This window comes from Propithecus coquereli, unplaced genomic scaffold (genome assembly GCF_000956105.1).
Source record: "Propithecus coquereli isolate 6110/MARCELLA unplaced genomic scaffold, Pcoq_1.0 Scaffold8, whole genome shotgun sequence".
NCBI classification, from domain to species: Eukaryota; Metazoa; Chordata; class Mammalia; order Primates; family Indriidae; genus Propithecus; species Propithecus coquereli.
Window position 1 is genome coordinate 3777883 of NW_012154173.1, and position 18956 is coordinate 3796838.

An 18956-nucleotide genomic window follows, 5' to 3' on the forward strand; every position below is an offset into this window, starting at 1 on the left:
TATGACACTGTCTGGTGGGGGGGCGGGGTTGGGATAGCTTTAAATTCCTAAAGCAGTCCCCATGACTGCTCCCCCTCACTTCAGATGCCAATCAAAAGCCCCAGGTTGTTTTACCAGTGTTTCTGACCAGCTTTAAATTGGGGATCCCATGCCCCTCTCTTTGGGTTCCATTAATTTCCTAGAGCAGCCCACAGAACTCAAGGAAACACATTTACCTGTTTATTATTACAGTATCACAAAGGGCACAGATGAAGAGATGCATAGGGTGATAAATGGGAAGCACGCCACCCTCTAGAAACTTCCACGTGTTCAGCTGTCTGGAAGCTCTCCAAAGAGTTAGGCATGATTGATTAAATCACTGGCCATTGGTGATCAACTTAACTTTCAACCCCCTCTCCCCTCCCTGGAGGTTGGGGGATGGGCTGAAAGTCCCAATGCTCTAATCCTGCCTTATTTTTTCCAGTGACCAGCCCCCATCCTAAAGGTACCTACAGGCTGTCAGTCATTGATGAACTCATTAGCATATAAAAAGATATCACTTGGCAGATTAAGAATTTTAGGAGTTGTATGCAAGGAAACAGGGACAAAAACGAAACATATACAGTCATATGCTGCATAACAACGTTTCAGTCAAGGATGGACTGAAATCCAAAAAATATGCTCTCCCCACATTTTAGACCTGACAAAAACATTAGAAATAACAAGAAAAATAAACAAGAAGAACAAAATAGATTTGCCATAATCACCACAAATGCAAAGTAAAAATACAAATACAAAACATTTACTGAAGTAATAATAGATAAGGAGAGACAATGATAACCCAGTTTATGGATAGTTGTTTCTACAAAAGAGAACCCATCAAGTGGAAGAGTAAAACAACCTATGATAGAAGAAAATTTTCTCCCAAATGAAGGAAAAATGGAATGAACAGAATAAAGAAACATCATGTATTATTTTAAAAAATTGATGCAAAATGATTGTTAGTAAGTGATATCTTGGTGAAGTGACTGAATTTCAAGATAGAGGAAAAATAATTCTAAAGGTCAAGTCATTTTGGGAAGAATCAGAGTGGCTTCAGATTTTCCACATCTAAATGCAAACGATAAAGGAATAATGTCTACACAATTCTCAGGGAAATACAATTTTTTGAGAAAAATTATACCTAGATAAGTTATTGCTCAAACATTAAGTACACAGGTAGAAACTTATGTAAGTTAATTCATGAGCCTTTTCAAGGAGGAGGAGGAGGAGATGGGGAGGAGGAGAACTTGACACCAAATCCAACCAACCAAGAGAAAAAGGCACACATTATAGTAAAAGGTTAATTGATGAGCATAAAATCCAGAATTCCTTCTAGAATTAGAGTGGCCTCCCCAAAATTTATTATATTCTTTTGTTTTCCTCATGGCTCCTACTACTGTCTGAAATTATTATATTTGTGAGGGCAGAGACTCTGTATTGATAATTGATACAGACTAGACCCTTCATAAATATTCATTGACTGAATGAATGAACAAACTTTATCATATTTACATTTAAAAACTTAAATGTAATTTAAAAATCATAAAATTACACTTTAATATAAAATTATATGTAAAATGTAACTTAAAATTATAGTGTAAAAGTTTTGCCATACATAAGTGACTGTCTTAGACATTTATGGCTGCTATATTAAAGTTCATACACTAGGTGGCTTATAAACAACAGAAATTTTTTAGTTGCAGTTTTGGACGCTGGAAGTCCAAGATCAGTCCTGTGGTCAGGTTCTGGTGAGGGACCTCTTCCAGGCTGCAAACTGCCAGCTTCTCATATTCTTATGTGGCAGAAAAAGGGCTAGAGAGCTCTTTGCTGTCTTTATATAAGAGCACTAATCCCATTCATGAGAGTTCCACCCTCATGACTTAATTACCTCCCAAATCCCCACCTACTCATATCATCACATTGAGGGTTAGGATTTCAACATATGCATTTTGCGGGAAACATAAATATTTAGCCCATAGCGCTGACACTGTAAAAATCATTATGTGACTTGTAGTCTTTACCATATTGGTTATATCAATGACTTCTCACCACTAGTGGTTTATGTGCTACAAATACAAGTACTCACAGCCTATCCAATGGCTTATTGTTACTGGACTAGATAGTGTTTAGAGTTATGCTCTCAGAATAAAGTGCTCTCTTCTGATTCTGCATGACAGTTTTGTCTGCCATATTTGTTTACGTTGCTTTGCTTGACATCTTTCTTTAGTAAATCTTTATCTCTGTTCTACCTGTGATCACTCCACTTCAGCCCACCAGAATCTTTGAATATATTCTGTATAGTTCTTGGCCTCTCACATTGTCTCATTAATTAAATCCTATGGGTCCTATAGTTGAAATCAATATATAAAGTTTAGGCAAGTACTAAGGCAGTTAGAAAGTAGAACATATAATCACTTGTGATTACGGATTCATATTTGGCACACTTGTTAATTGCTGATTAGATTGCCACTTGTAAGATAATATATAACCATTACTGTATGTTAACCTTAAGACTGATGAGTGAGTAAAATCTCCTAAAATGATCGGTGTGCAGAAATTGGCAGGTTTGCAATCAGTTTTTCCAGATCCCTGTAAAATCTCTGTTTCCTTATGGTTCATTAAGCATCTGCTAATTGTAATCTGCCAATTCAAAGATTAGTGATATGCTCCCCTCTCCAAGAATTCAAGTGACTAATGGGAAAATTACAATTTTAATTTTAGGAACTAATAGGAATAGGACTTTGAGGAATAGGTAGGTCTTAAAGAGGCAAAAATGAAAGAGAAGGTAATTTCATCAGAGAGGATTACTTGATTCAAAGCTTGGAATCCTATATTTTTAATGCAACTTTGCATGCATTTATGAAGTGCCTGTTAATGTTTGTATGCAAGCTGTTAAATGATGAACATGGTTATAAAAAACCAGTCTACCAGACTGGGTCCCCATCCTGTGAAGTTCACAATTTTGAAGGAGAGCTAGACTCTTAAATAAAGAATTGCAACACAATGGGATAATGCTGCTAATTACAGTTAAAATGTTTAGGGAAAACAACTAATTTGACCTGGGGGCTTTAAAAGTTATTGGCCCCTTGTGGCTTAAAACTCAGGTGGAGATTTGAGTGTAGAAAATTTGGAAATTAGGGTATAATCAGATCTTGGAAGGCCTTACATGCCAGGCTGAGGAATGTGGGCTTTATCTTCTTGAACTAGGTATAATAATAGGGAGCCTTTGAAGGTTTTTTGACTGCAGAGTGGTAGATCTGAGCTTTAGAAAGTTAACTCACGTGGGTCATATAAAATAAATTGGAGATGGAAAGCATTCAGAAATCTAGGTTTTTTCAGCATCCACAGATTAACGTAGGCACTGTTGATTATGCCATGCTCCTTTTTTTTTTTTTTTTGACAGGACCCCTGTCACCCAGACTGGGGGGTGCAGTGGTGCAATCATAGCTCACTGTGGCCTCAAAATCCTGGGCTGAAGCGATCCTCCTTCCTTCTGCCTCGGCCTCCCAAAGTGCTTGGATTACAGGCCTGAGCCGCCATGCCTGGGTGGCATGTTACTTTTTAAAAACCACAGTGAAATATTACAGAAGGCAAGTGACGTCCTCTGAAAATATAGGAGTGTATGACTAATAATATTGTCATTAAAACAGTAATTTTTTATTGTATTAAAATGCAATGGAAAACTTGAAGATTGATAAAATGTAGTTGAACTAGAAACAAGTAAATAAAAAGCAGTAAATACTAAGTGAAAGGATGGAGTTCTCAAAGGAAGGCACCCACACGTAGTAGGACTTAAATGGCCCCCTGGAGAGGAAAAGAGGAAGCTTTTCTAAGTTAGGGAAATGAGATGAATGTTGAAGCCACAGCATGATTGCACAGTCTCTCCTAGTGAAGGATGAAGCCCCTTCAGAATGCCCTTTTTCATAATGCCTTAAATTATTTTCAAGACTTGTTTTACTCATACTTGGCCAGCCCTCTATTAAGGCAGTGCATTCATCTTTGAGAACAATGATGTGCATAATACTCCCATGCTTTCACAGATATTTTGTGAAAATTACTATATTGGTAACTTTTCATTTGTTTTGAGCCCACATCTATGTCAGCATTAAATATTATAAGTTTTATTGAATCTGGCTTCTTTACCACGTGCACGTGGAGAGGAATCTCAGACAGACAACCAATCAAGATTTTATAGATCATATAATGATAATATTGTTCTCTAGTTGTTTTTATATTAATGCTGATTATTTATCGAGTTTATTAATTCAAAGACAGTCATTGATGTTGAGGAATATGAGGGTAGAAGTATAATTTATGGAGGTGAAAGATTTCTGTTCACCATAAAGATCACAGATATGTTTTAATCTGCCAGTGAGTAATTTATGGTACATCTATTTATGTCATGACCCAGTGGACCCTATGTCAATATTGGGCCTGAATTTGCCACTTGCTACCTGTGTGATATTGGATAAATTAATCTTTCTGTGGTTTCGTTTTCTTATTTCTAAAGTAGGGGTAAAATTAGTACCCACACTTCATGGGGTTATTACAAGGATTAAATGAGTTGATATATGTAAAGGTCATGGGACAGTGCCTGGAACTTAAGCATTCAACAAGTGATAGTTCTTATAATATTATTCATGTTAGAAATAATGCCAGAAACAATGCTTTCTAAATGTCCTATCTCCTGTATTTAAGAACAGATGTAAATTAAAACCTATAATATTTTAAAATGGCTATAAATTGCTTGATTTATGAAAGCAAAATTTTATTAAAAGTCAAACATATACAAGATGATTTTGAATTTACAGTAGTCCCCCCTTATTCAAGGTTTTCTTTTCCATGGTTTCAGTTACCCACAGTCAACCAAGGCCCAAAAATATTAACTGTATAATTCCAGAAATAAACAGTTCATAAGTTTTAAATTGCTTACCATTGTGAGTAGTATGATGAAATCTTGCTCTGTCCTGCTCTAGCCAGCTAGGGACATGAATCATTCCTTCATCCAGCATCTCCACATTATTGTCACTTAGTAGCAGTCTCAGTTATCAGATCCACCGTCATGATATTATAGTGCTTGTGTTTAAGTCACCCATATTGTACTTCTTAATGGCCCCAAAACACAAGAGTAGTAATGCTGGCATAGTGTTATAATTGTTCTATTTTATTATTAGTTATTGTTGTTAATCTCTTACAGTGCCTAATTTACAAATTAAACTTTATCGTAGGTATGTATATATAGGAAACACATAGTACTGTATGTATAGGGTTTGGTACTGTTCACAGTTTCAGTCATCCACTGGGAGTCTTGGTACATATTCCTCAAGGATAAGGGGGGACTACTATATAAAACTTATAAGTGGATCTTTAATACCTGTGGTTTTCAAATTTTTATTTAGCGATGAACTTTTGTGAAATAAAATCCTACATAGAACTCCAATGAGGTCTCGAGCCCTGACTATTCTGCATTGTCTTATGTCCACTTGTAAGTGGCTCCCAAGTCACCTTGGGGAACCCCAAAACTGTATGGAATATGACATGTGAAAACCACAGCTCTAGTCCAACATACTCATTTTACATATGAGGAAGTTCAAGGAGCGACTACATCAAGTCAGCACAATGCTCTAGGAAGAACACTGAACTGGGTGTGAAAATGCTTGGGTCAAAGACCCAGCTTTGCCACCTTGGCAATGAGACTTTGGACAAGTCGATTAACTGCTTTAGAGACTCTTTTTACTAATTCATAAAGTTAGGATTTTGACTTGCATGATCTTTGAGTCCCATTCCTGCTGTAAAATTATTTATTGCCAATAGCGGAAACAGTCATCCACAAACTCTAGTTCAGAGTTCTTTCCATTGCACTGATGTAGGATTGCAGTCTATTTAGAATGCCCAGAGAATGGATGCCCTGGATGAACTTGATAATAACCTTTCTGTACACTCAGAGTAGGATATGCATACTTTAATGATCTGTGGCGCTGTTCTAAGTACAAGTGAATATGCTGCCAGGTTTTCAACAATCACGCAGTGTCTGTATTTGACATGAACATTGATATCTAGGGAACTCTGCCAATTGTTGAATCATATAATTCCTGTAACACCGTTTCTTGTCCCCAGCCTTACATAAACACACCTTGATTAACACAAATTGATAACATACCACATTGTGTATCTAAAGTGTGTTGGTAAAGTTGGAAAGGCATTTCACAAACAGAAAATATATATTCACCTTCAGGAAAAGGAGGGCACTTTCATGGTGATATTATTCTGAAACACCATATTTGAGAATATAGTCATTTTTAGACTAGTTAAGTGGACTTACCCCAGTTGGACATTTCCAGGGAGGCAGAATTTTTGCAAATAGCCTTCCTTCTGATTCTTATGCCTTTCTTCCTCCTCACACTGTATTTCTCCCATAATTCACATCTACCCTCCGCATAATACCCTTCTCCAGGCAAAGTGGATAAGCATTTCAGTCAGAAGTACATTATGAATACTTCCCCAACATGTACTAATCATCAAAAAGCAGGGCTGAGATCATGCCATATCCCTGCTCAACAACTTTCTGTAGGTTACCACTCATTATCCATTGCCAGACTAATTCCTTAACTGGGCATTTGGGAACCATAATCTCTTCTCTGTCAGCATTTTTAGTCTGATTACTACTCTGTATTGCCCCTCACACTCCCAACATTACACCAAAACTGAATAACTTATTTCCCAGACACCACATTTTTGTACCACGGTTCCTTTGCTCTGTGTTTTTACATTCTGAAGTTTCCTATTTCCCCCGGCTTTCTCCTCAAATATTCACATACTGAAATTTAAGTACAGTAGGTCCTTGAATAATGTCCTCTCATTCAACATTGCTCATTATAATATTGCTGAGAAAAAAAATCAATTCCTGGCCAGGCCATTGCCTGTGTGGAATTTGCAGGTTCTCCCGCTGTCTTTGTGAATTTTCTCTGGATACTCCAATTTCCTCTCACATCTGAAAAATGTGCATGTTAGGTGAATTGGCGTGTCTACATTGTCCCAATCTGAGTGAGTGTCAGCGTGTGTGTAATTGTGTCCTGCCATGGATTGGTGTCCTATCTGTGGTGGGTTCCCACCTGGTGCCCGGAGCTGCCAGCCTGGATAGGCTCCAGCGACCTGCAACCCTGAACTAGAATAAGCAAGCTGGAAAATTGATGAGTGAATCAATACAAGTTACTGTCAAATAAAAATGTATCAGGTATGTGGTAATCATACAAGTAAGCGTATGACAATAAATGGTGTGGTAAGAAAGTGCTTCATGACCCCCTATATCTGTGACTGTTTTTGAACTGAACAGTGGGAGGAGATACTCCTTACAATTTTCACTTTGCAAATTTATTTCTTGATTTAACCCACCACTGTTATGAACATCTTCCCCACCAATTCACCAAAAAATTAGGTAAATAATTATCTTACTTGTTTTTATTAATCTTTCTGAAAATGTATGTATACATCACATTTATTTCAGTGTTTAACATTAGAAGTGTTAGGGTCTTTATTTAGAAGTTTTGTGATGTTTTGGTGACCAGAAATTTGCTGTAGGAACTTAATCCTTTTTATATCAAGTAGTCTATGGTAAAATTGGTTTCTTGAAATGTCATTTCACTTTACAGTTGCAGTTTCTAAGAATTAATGAATAACGCTAAGTGAAGGCTTACTGTACCATTTAAGATCAAGCTTAGGTTCTACTTCATTCATGAGACCAGTCAAAAGTAATCTTTCTTTTTGTACCACTTTATCTTGCCTACTAAGGCAGGTATCATTCTATATTTATGCATAAAATCTGAATATGCATATACATCCAATAAATTTTTAAGGTAGATGAATGAATAAGCAATTAAAAAGTATTGCAAGCTATGTCATGTGGACAGGGTTCAGGATTTAGAAAATAATATGTTGTCTTGGTTTTTTTTGCTAGAACTTATATTCTCAACTCTTATATTAAACTCTGTTGCTGGAAACTTTTGAATCAAGCTCACATTACTTATATGGCCAATTGGATGCAGCAGAAAAAGCATGGGCTTTATAACTGTGCATGGGCTCTGTAACTGTGTTTGCATGCTAGCTCTGCAGATCATTGGCTTTCCCACTTAGTCTGTTTGTGAATCTGCTTTGTCTGGTATTGTGCAGTGTAATGGCAGTGGTGATGGTTTTAGGTCTTGCTTGCACCATCATTCATTCTGGGAAGAGGAATTCCTGGGATAGGAAGTATGACAGATTTTTTTTTTTTTTTCCGTAGGAGGAGGAGCGCCCTCCTTTCTTTGGGGCTGGAAATGATTTGATCCAAAAATCTCAGTTAAGAGAAAACTAGAGCTGTTCTAATCTTATGGGTGAACTCCCCCTGACCTTGTGAAGGGGTGGCAGGAGCAAGCCATAGGTATTCATTTGTGGCAGTGGCTGCATTAGAAAGGCAGATGGATTTTAGAGCAGCCAGCCCCAGGGCATCAGTTATGGATCCTCCAAGCTGAAGAAGGTATGCTTCTTCAATATGTTAAGTACTTGTAAATGGCAGTATGGTTTCACATGTAAGTAGCAGAAAACTGAACATAAATGGGCTTAAACATTAAAGAGTATTTACTGGCCTGTGTAACCGGAAAGTCAAGCAGTTGAATCCTTTTAGTAGTGTCTTAGTCAGAAATTCAGCTTTATTTCTTTGCAATTCTTTGGACTCTGCCTTTCTCCATTCAGCTTCATGCTGTAGCTTACCATCAGCCACCAGGGTCTCTTCCTTCTTTCATATCCAGAAGGATGATCATTCCCTTGTCTATAATTAAGCAAGGTCCTAGCTATACTCTGCTTGGATTACCTATGAAATAATACTTATGTACTAATTGCATTAGACCTTGTTTAGTTGAGCAAATTCCTCTGGTCAGGGAGATCAGATAATCCTTATTGATTTAGTATCTAAGTCTTAAACCAATTAAATCCTGACCCAGAGCTGGGAGTGGGATTAACTTCCATAAAAAAAAAAAAAAAAAAAAAAAAACATGAATACTAAAGAATGAAGGGGGAAAAATAGATAAGATATGGAATGGAAACCACAATGTCCATTACAATGAGAGTTTGGGAGTTCTAACAGCCAGGCAACAGCCAAGGAAACCCTTTGACATAATAAGGTCTGCCCCCTATCCACCACTGGAGTGGGAATATTAGTGGTTCTCACTAGGGAAACAGCTTTACCCAGGAAAGTGGTGATTGCATGAAGGTCATCCTCTTGAGAGGCAAATCATGAGAGAAAGTTGTGGAGACCAAGTAAAAGAACTTCAAGGCTGGGCGCGGTGGCTCACACCTGTAATCCTAGCACTCTGGGAGGCCGAGGTGGGTGGATTGCTCAAGGTCAGGAGTTCGAGACCAGCCTGAGCAAGAGCGAGACCCTGCCTCTACTAAAAATAGAAAGAAATTATCTGGACAACTAAAAATATATATATAGAAAAAATTAGCCGGGCATAGTGGCACATGCCTGTAGTCCCAGCTACTCGGGAGGCTGAGGCAGTAGGATTGCTGGAGCCCAGGAGTTTGAGGTTGCTGTGAGCTAGGCTGACGCCACGGAACTCATTCTAGCCAGGGCAACAGAGTGAGACTCTGTCTCAAAAAAAAAAGAACTTCAAGAGTTTATTACAGAGCATACATTAGACAACACTGTGGAAAATTTCAGAAATAACATGACACTTTGAGAAGAGTTTATCTCCATCAGATAGAAAGTTAAAGGCCTATATTATAATAATGTATGTATAAAAAAGAAGAGTGATTTTATGTTGTAATCATTGGATGGACAACTGTGTAAAGATCTCCTAAAAAGCAAAAGTAAAGAATTTATCTACACACACAGATACACATATACATACATACATATACACATACTATCTTCCTACCTAAGTTGTATATATATGTATGTGTGTGTATACATATTGGTTTGTGAATGTGTGCATATATATAATTGAGAAGGTGATTGATACCATGGACAAAGCAGGGAGCTAATCTATGAATAATAAATCTTTCTGAAAAGAAAATAACTAATGAAATAGAAGCAAAACTTTCAGAATTGAAGAGAGATATATTCCTGTATTAAAAGTATGTAAACTGTTGATTATGAGTCAACAATAAAAAGAAAAAACAAACACTAGGCAAACTATTTCAAGGTTCTAGGTGAACTCTTTCAAGGAAGCATCCTTCCTAGAAGAAGGGTTTCTTTTGCCAACAAAAGAAAACAAAATTAGGCCACCATCCAATTTTTCACCTATGTTTAGTTCCAATTCATAAATCTCTACTGAGTTTTGAAATAACTACTGAGTTTTGTGATTGTGGGTTCACAGTCTTAGACCCAGGCAAATTGTATTCAATATACAAAGAAAAATAAAGATATACAGGGGTCAACAAGGGTACTACTGCATTATCCAAAATAGTAACACAGAAACACTGAATTTAAGATTATTCCAGCTGAACAAGATATTAATAACTAACAATAATAGAGAAATGGTGATATAAAACAGTAACTATTAAATGCTATAATATTTGGTGATATATTATAAATATAGAGATAAAACAATAATACATTTTACCCAAGAACTAATAAATACAAAGTATATAGTTATAGAGGGATTGAGAGAAAGTAACAAAGATGATAATTCCCCCGCTATATCAGAATGATTAGTAGATATGTTTACTCATTAGATTTATAGAGAATATAATCATAATAATTTTTTGGAAAACACTTTTAAAAGAACTGTAGTCTCTTCAAGTCACAATAGGAAAAGGAAAAAAAAAATGTAGTTATTCATACCAAAATTATACCAAATTACAAAACAAAGAAAAAGAAGCATAAAGAAATAGTAAGAAATATTTCACAATAAATATAAATTATTTTAAACTCTGAAATTAAGACTGTGTGTGTGTTTATTCATATATAAACAGTAAGCACTATATGGGATACACTTAAAATGTAGAAAAATTTTTAAATTACTTATATAAAATATACAGACAGATCATTAAAAGACAAAGAGCATAAGAAAGTGGTAAGAATAGGCTATTCATAGAAAAAGAAATTCAGGAAGCAGGGGGGCAAGATGGCACACCAGAAGCAGTTGGCACATGCTGCTCCCAGGGAGAGGATCAAAAGTGGTGAGGAGATGTTCACCTTTGGATGGATTGTCTAAGAGACAGTGCTGGGATTCAATGGAGAAGCAATGGCAGGCACTGAAAGCAAAGGAGAGGGAAGTAAGGTGACCCACTCAGACAAATCAGTGGTAGCTGGGAGAGGTGTCAGCATGTGGGGAAGTGGCAAGTGAAAGATCCCCAGGGCTCCACACTCCCCCCCAGCCCCAGTGGATTTTGCAATGTGAGCTAAGAGAGAGCCCCTCAATCCATGCAGGCCTCTGGATTAACACAGGGAGCTGCCTGGAGACTGAGCAGTGGCACTACTCCAGAGAGGAGGCACAGCAGGCTCCCTTGGACTTCCAAGCCCTAAGCACTGCAGCCAGTGCCATTTTGGGAACCCAGCCCCAGAGCGCTGTGTCTGCCTGGGGGCCAGAGCCACCACTGCTGCTTTCTCATCACTGCTTCTAAGCCAGGGATGGAGCAGGGAAGCCAGGTGCTCTCACACACCCCAGGGACAGGTGCCACCATGGTGCTGCTGCTGTGGCTGCCACTGAGGGACCCAGGTTAAAGCAAACCCCAAGGCCACCTGTGGCCACTGCTACCAGAGTGAGGTACCTCTGCATGAGCTTTCAGCAATGGCCTGGGAACCAGTCTGTTTTTCCACATGAACACGCCCAGCATCTGCTTGGACTGTGACAACCACAGGGGAATGGGTAGATGCAGGAGAGCAACAGTGTTACAGGCTCATAGTGCAAACTGCCTCTTTCTTTCATGAGTATTGTTCCAGACCAGGACTCAAGCACACCATCCAGGGGCCTAGGAACTGGGGATTATGTAACCTAGTTCACCAACATTGACATCTGAACACCCTCCCAGGGTCTGAGTCTCAACTGACAAAAATTGTCAGCAATACCACAGTGGGTACAAACTGGCTTAAGCTGAAAGGCAGTGTACCTATCCCTCTGTACACTGAGCAACAGAGTTCCCAGCAGAGAACAGATGAACCACAAAGCTATCTGTTTTGAGCTGAGGGAGTAGATTCCAGATTAGAAGAAACCAGTACAAGAACACTGGCAATATGAAAAAACAGGCTCCTTTGACACCCCCAAGGGGTCACACCAGCTCCCCAGCAATGAACTCCAACCAAAAGGAAATTTTTGCAATGTCAGATATGGAATTGCAAATATGGATCAGAAGTAAGCTCAATGGGATCAATGAGAAAGTTGAAAACCAACACAAAGAAACCCCCCCCAAAAATTCAACAAATGAATGAAAAATGCACTAAAGAGATAGATAGCTTAATAACAGACCTCTTGGAAATGAAAGAGTCATTTAGGAAAATTCAAAATATGGTGGAAAGTTTAAACAACGGACTAGACCAAGCAGAAGAAAGAATTTCAGAGCTTGAAGATAAGGCTTTCTAATTAATCTGGTCAGCCAAAAATAAAAAAGAATCAAGAGAAATGAAGAAAGTTTCTGAGAAATATGGGATTATGTAAAATGCCCAAACAAGAATCATAGGTGTCCAGAGGGAGAAGGAAAAAAAGCAAAAACCGTGGAAAATCTATTTGAAGAAGCAATGGAGGAAAACTTCCGTGGTCTTGCTAGAGATTTAGACACCCAGATATAAGAAAGTCAATGGTCTCCTGGAAGATTTATTGCAAATAAGATATCACCAAGGCACATAGTCATCAGTCTGGTCACAGTCAAAGTAAAGGAGAAAGTCCTACAAGTTATGAGACAAAGGCATCAAGTAACATTCAGTGGAAAGCCCATCATACTAACAGCAGACTTCTCAACAGAAACCTTACAAGCCAGAAGAGACTAGGGTCCCTCTTTAGTCTTCTTAAACAGAATAACTGTCAGCCAAAAATTTTGTATCCTGCAAACTAAGTTTCCTAAAAGAAGGAGAAATAAAATCTTTCCCAGACAAGCAATCACTTAGGGAATTTTTTACCACTACACTTGCTCTACAGAAAATGCTCAAAAGTGCTCTAAACACTTAAAAGAATGGTTCATATGCACGAGTATGAGAACACTGGAAAGAAAAACTCACAGCTCCTATAAAACAGGAACATAAGGAAGAATACAAAGCAAACAGGTAACAATCAACATGATAACTGGATAGTACCTCACTCATCAATATTAACATTAAATATAAATGGTTTAAATGCCCCCATTTAAAAGATATAGATTGATGGAATAAATTTTTTAAAAAACCCGACAACCCAAATATCTGCTTCTCCAAGAAACCCATTAAACTTGTAGAGTCACATAAACTCAAGGTAAAAGGGTAAAAAATTATATACCACACAAACATAAAGCAAAATTAGCAGTAGCTATTCTTATATCAGATATAACAGACTTTAAATCAACAGTGAAAAATGACAAAGATGGTCATTATATAATGATAAAGAGATTAATTCAACAAAAAATGTAACAATCCTAAATATATATGCACCCAACACTGCAGCTCCCAGAATCATAAAACAAATATTATTAGACCTAAGAAATGAAATAAACAGCAACATGATAATAGCGAGGGACTTCAACACTCCACTGACAGAACTAGACAGATCATCAAGGCAGAGGATCAACAAAGAAACACCCAGCCAGAACAATCAGGCAAGAGAAAGAAAGAAAGGGCATCTAAATTTGAAAAGAGGAGGTCAAACTATCCCTGTATGCCAATGCTATGATCTCATATCTAGAAGACCCTAACAGGTACTCCAAAAGACTGCAAGAATTGATAAATAGGTTCAGTAAAGTCTCAGGTTACAAAATTAATGTACACAAATCATTAGCATTTCTAATTTTAATAAAAGTCAAGCACAGAATCAAATCAAAAGCTCAATACCACTTACAATAGGTGCAAAATAAATAAATAAACTACCTAGGAATATACTTAACCAGGGAGGTAATAAGATCTCTACAAGGAGACCTATAAAACACTGATGAAAGAAATCGTTGATGACAGAAACAAATGGAAAAACATCCTATGCTAATGGATTGGAAGGACCAATATTTTTAAAATGTCCATACTTCCCAAAGTGATTTACAGATCAATGCAATTTCCATGAAAATACCAATGTCATTTTTCATAGAATTAGAAAAAACAATCCTAAATTGCATATGGAATCAAAAAAGAGCCCATATAGCCAATGTAGTTCTAAGCAAAAAGAACAAATCTAGAGGTACCTGACTTCAAATTATATTAATACTATAAGGCTACAGTAACCAAAACAGCATAGTACTGATATAAAAGTGGACACATATTAATAGATCAATGGAACAGGATAGAGAACCCAGAAATAAAACCATACACCTCCAACCAACTGATCTTTGACAAAGCAGACGAAAACATACCATGGGGAAAGGACTCCCTGTGCAATAATGATGCTGGAAAAAGTGGAGAGCCACATGCAGAAGTATGAAACTGGATCTCTATCTCTGACCACACACACAAATTAACTCAAGATGGATTAAAGATCTAATGTAAGACCCGACACCATTTCCTAGAAAAAAATGTAGGAAAAGCTTTTCTGGACATTGGCCTAGCCAAAGAATTTATGACTAACACCCCAAAAGCAAATACAACAAAAATAAAAATAAATAAATGGGGCTTAATTAAACTAAAAAGGTTCTGAACAGCAAAAGAAAATGATCAACAGAGTACACAGATAACCTACAGAATGGAAGAAAATATTCACAAACTATATATCCAACAAATGACTAATATCCAGAATCAACAAGGAACTCAAACAAATCATCAAGATAAAAACAAACAACCCCATTAAACAGTGAGAAAAAGATATGAAAAGACATTTTTCAAAACAAGATATACAAATGGCCAAGAAACATAATACGAAACAATGTTCAATATTGCTAATAATTATGGAAGCACAAATTAAAATCTCAGTGTGATACCACCTTAACCCTGTCAGAATGTCCATTATTAAAAAGTCAAAAAACAATCAATGTTAATGCAGATGTGGAGAAAAGGGAACACTTATACACTGATGGTGGGAATGTAAATTAGTACAACTTCTATGGAAAACAATATGAGAATTTCTCATATAATTAAAAGTAGATCTATCATTCAATCCAGGAATCCACTACAAGGGACGTACGCAAAGAAAAAGAAGTCATTTTATTTATATATATAAAAAAAGACACCTGCACCCCGATGTTTATCACAGCACAATTCACAATTGCTAGGTATGGGACCAACCTATGTGCCCAAAAACTGATGAGTAGATAAAGAAACTGTGGTTATATATATAAAATGTGGTATATATGATGGACATACTACTCAGCCATTAAAAAGAATAATATAATGTCTTTTGCAGCAAGTTTGGTGGAACTCGAGACCATCATTCTAAGTGAAGTAACTCAGGAACAAAAAAACAAACACCACATATTCTCACTTATAAGTGGGAGCTAAGTAATGGGTATGCATGGTCATACCATAAGTGAATTAATGGACATTGAAGACTCAGAAGGGGGAAGTGGGATAATTCTCCATTTATTTTTTTCTTCTTTGATATCATTCATCAGAGTTTTATAGTTTTCCTCATATAGATCTTGTACATATTTTGTTAGATTTATGCCTAAGTATTTCATATTTAGGGCTGCTAATGTAAATGATAATGTGTTTTTAATTTCCCATTTCACTTATTCATTGCTGGTACATAGGAAAGCAATTGACTTTTGTTTTGTTATCTTTATCCTGCAACATCTCTATAATTGCAAATTACTTCTTGGAGATTTTTGTTGATGCTTTTGGATTTCCTGCATAGATAACCATGTCATCTGCAAACAGACAGGATTATTGTGTCCTTCCTCATATATATATGCATTTTGTTTCCTTTCCTTGTCTTATTGTATTAGCTAAGTATTTCAGTGAGATGTTAAAAGGAGTGGTGAGAAGGGAAATCTTTGCTTTGTTAGCATAAGAGCTTTGAGTTTTTCATTATTAGGTATGATGTTAGCTGTAAGTATTTTTGTAGATGTCTATTATCGAGTTGAAGATGTTCCCTTCTATTCCTGCTTTGTCAAAATTTTTATCATGAATGGGTGTTGGATTTTGTCAAAGGCTTTTTAGCATCTATTGATATAATAATGTAATTTTTCTTCATTACCCTATTGAGGCCATGGATGGATAGCATAAATTGATATTCAAATATTGAACTTGTCTTGCATACCATGTATAAATCCCACATGGTTGTGCTGTATGCTTTTATACATTGTTAAGCTTCAATTTGCTAAGATTTTATTGAGGATTTTTGCTTCTATGTTCATGGGAGATTCTGTTCTGTAGGTTTCTTTTCTAGTAATATCTTTGTCTGATTTTGGTATGCTGGCATTATAGAATACATCAGGAAGTGTCCCTTTTGCTTCTATCTTCTAGAAGCTATTGTAGATAATGAATATAATTTTTTTCCTTCAATGTTCAATGAACCCACCTGGACTTAATGTTTTCTGTTTTGTAAGATTATTACCAATTCAATTTCTGTAACAGATACAGAACTTTTCAGATTTTCTATTTCTTTTTGTGTGAGAATGGACAGATTGTGTTTTTTAAGTAATTGGTCTATTTCATCTAGGTTATCAAATTTATGGACAAAGAGTTGGCTATAATACTTGTTTATTATCCTTTTAATGTTCATGGGATCTTTGGTGATGTCCCCTTTCACTTTTGATATTAGAAATTTGCATTTACTCTATCTCTCTCTCTGTCTTTTAAGTTAGCTTGGCTAGAGGCTTATTGATTTTATTAATCTTTTCAAAGAGCAAACTTTTGATTTCGTTGATTACTCTATTGATTTCCTTTTTTTAATTTCATTGATATCTGCTCTAATATTTATCATTTCTTTACTTATGCATACTTTGGATCTAATTTGCTCTTCTTTTTCTAGTTTTCTAAGGTGGAAGCTTAGATTTTTCATTTTAGACCTTTCTTTACTAATCTATATATTCAATGCTATAAACTTCCATTTAAGCATTGCTATCCCTGCATCTTACAAATTTTGATAATTTATAATTCCATTTATTGAATTTTTTTTAATTTATCTTAGAATTTCTTCTTTGACATGTTATTTTGAAGTCTGTTGTTTAATCTCCAGATATTTTGGGATTTTCTAGCTAGTTTTCTGTTATTGACTTCTACTTTAATTCCATCGTCATGTGAGAATACATATTATGTAATTTCTATTCTTTTGAAATTTTTAAGGGATATTTTCAGCCCAGAATGTGGTCTGTCTTGGATAAGGTTCCATGTGAACTTGAGAAGAATATGGATTCTGCTGTTGATGGATAAAGTAGTCTATAGATGTCAATTATATCCACTTGATTGATGGTGCTGTTGAGTTCAATTATGTCCTTATTGATTTTCTGTCTACTGACATGTCCATTTATGATAGAGGGGTATTAAGGTTTCTAACTATAATAGTGGATTCATTTATTTCTTCTTATAGTTCTACCATGTTTTGCCTCACAAATTTTGACACTCAGTTGGCAGGCGAATATACATTAATAATTGTTATGTCTTCTTTGAGTATTGATCCTTCTATCATAATGTAATTTCCCTTATATCCCTGATAAATCTCATTGTTCTGATGTTTTCTCCATATGAAATTAATATGGCTACAGTTGCTTTCTTTGATTGGTATTAGCATGGTATATATTTCTCCATCCCTTTACTTTTAATCAATATGCATCTTACATTTAAAGTGGCTTTCTTGTATACAACATACAGTTGGACCTTATTTTTTGATCCAATATGACCATGTCTTTTAATTGGTACATTTAGATCATTGGTGTTCACAGTGATTATTAATGTAGCTGAATTAATGTCTACCATACTTATTTCTGTTTTTTCTCTTTATTGACCTTGATCTTTGCTCTATTTTTGTCTCCCAAACTTTGTCTTCTTTTGTGGTTTTCATTGAGAATTTTATAGTAATTCATTTTCTATCTTTTCTCAAAATATCAGTCATATTTCTCTTTTTACTTTTTTTATTCATTGCCCTAGAATTTGTAATATAGTATACAAAGACAACTAATCCACATATACTGGTTATTTAACACTGGTTATTTAATCCACATATAGTGTTATTTAACACTATACCACTTCACCTGTACTGCAAATACATTATAATTTAAAAAGCCTACTAATTATTCCCTCCCATCTTTTTTATAATTACTGTCATTCGTTTCACTTACACATAAACAAAAACACACACATACACACACACACACACACAGACACACATATATAAAAGGGAATACATAATCAAATCCATTGTTGCTATAGTTATTTGTACAAATAACTGTTATCTGCTAGATCAATTAAGAAGAAGAAACATAAGTTCCAGGCCTGAGGAAAGCCAACCCCACCCACAAGCATGTGTCATTCAGGAGCCAGAGGACAAGTCTGCACTCTCCACCACCACTTATGTCCCTGTGCATCATTAGGGAGCTGGGGGACAGGCCTGCTCTTGGTTTCTGGGGTTCTAACGGTAGGCCTGATGCCAGGGCTGGTGTTTTTGCATGACATCTGGGGGCTTGAGAACCAGTACACTCTGCCCACTGCCACCAGTGCCACATACACCATATGTGGACCTGACAACAAGTCAACTGTCACTGCAGCCAGAACCCATATGTGTCATACTGGGGCCTGAGGCTCAGCCTTCCCTGCCAGCCAATGCCAGCACCCACTTGTGCCATCCAGGGGCTTTATCAATAGACCAGATCAAGCAGAAGAAAGAATTTCTGAACTGGAAAACAGGTCTTTTTAAATAACT

General features: G+C 36.4%; 1 protein-coding gene across 3 annotated transcripts in view; it reads left to right on the top strand.

The window, feature by feature from the left end:
* The window catches only part of IL7 (interleukin 7), a 57978-nt gene that overhangs the window by 16924 nt on the left and 22098 nt on the right, over positions 1-18956 (top strand). The window lies entirely within an intron of this gene.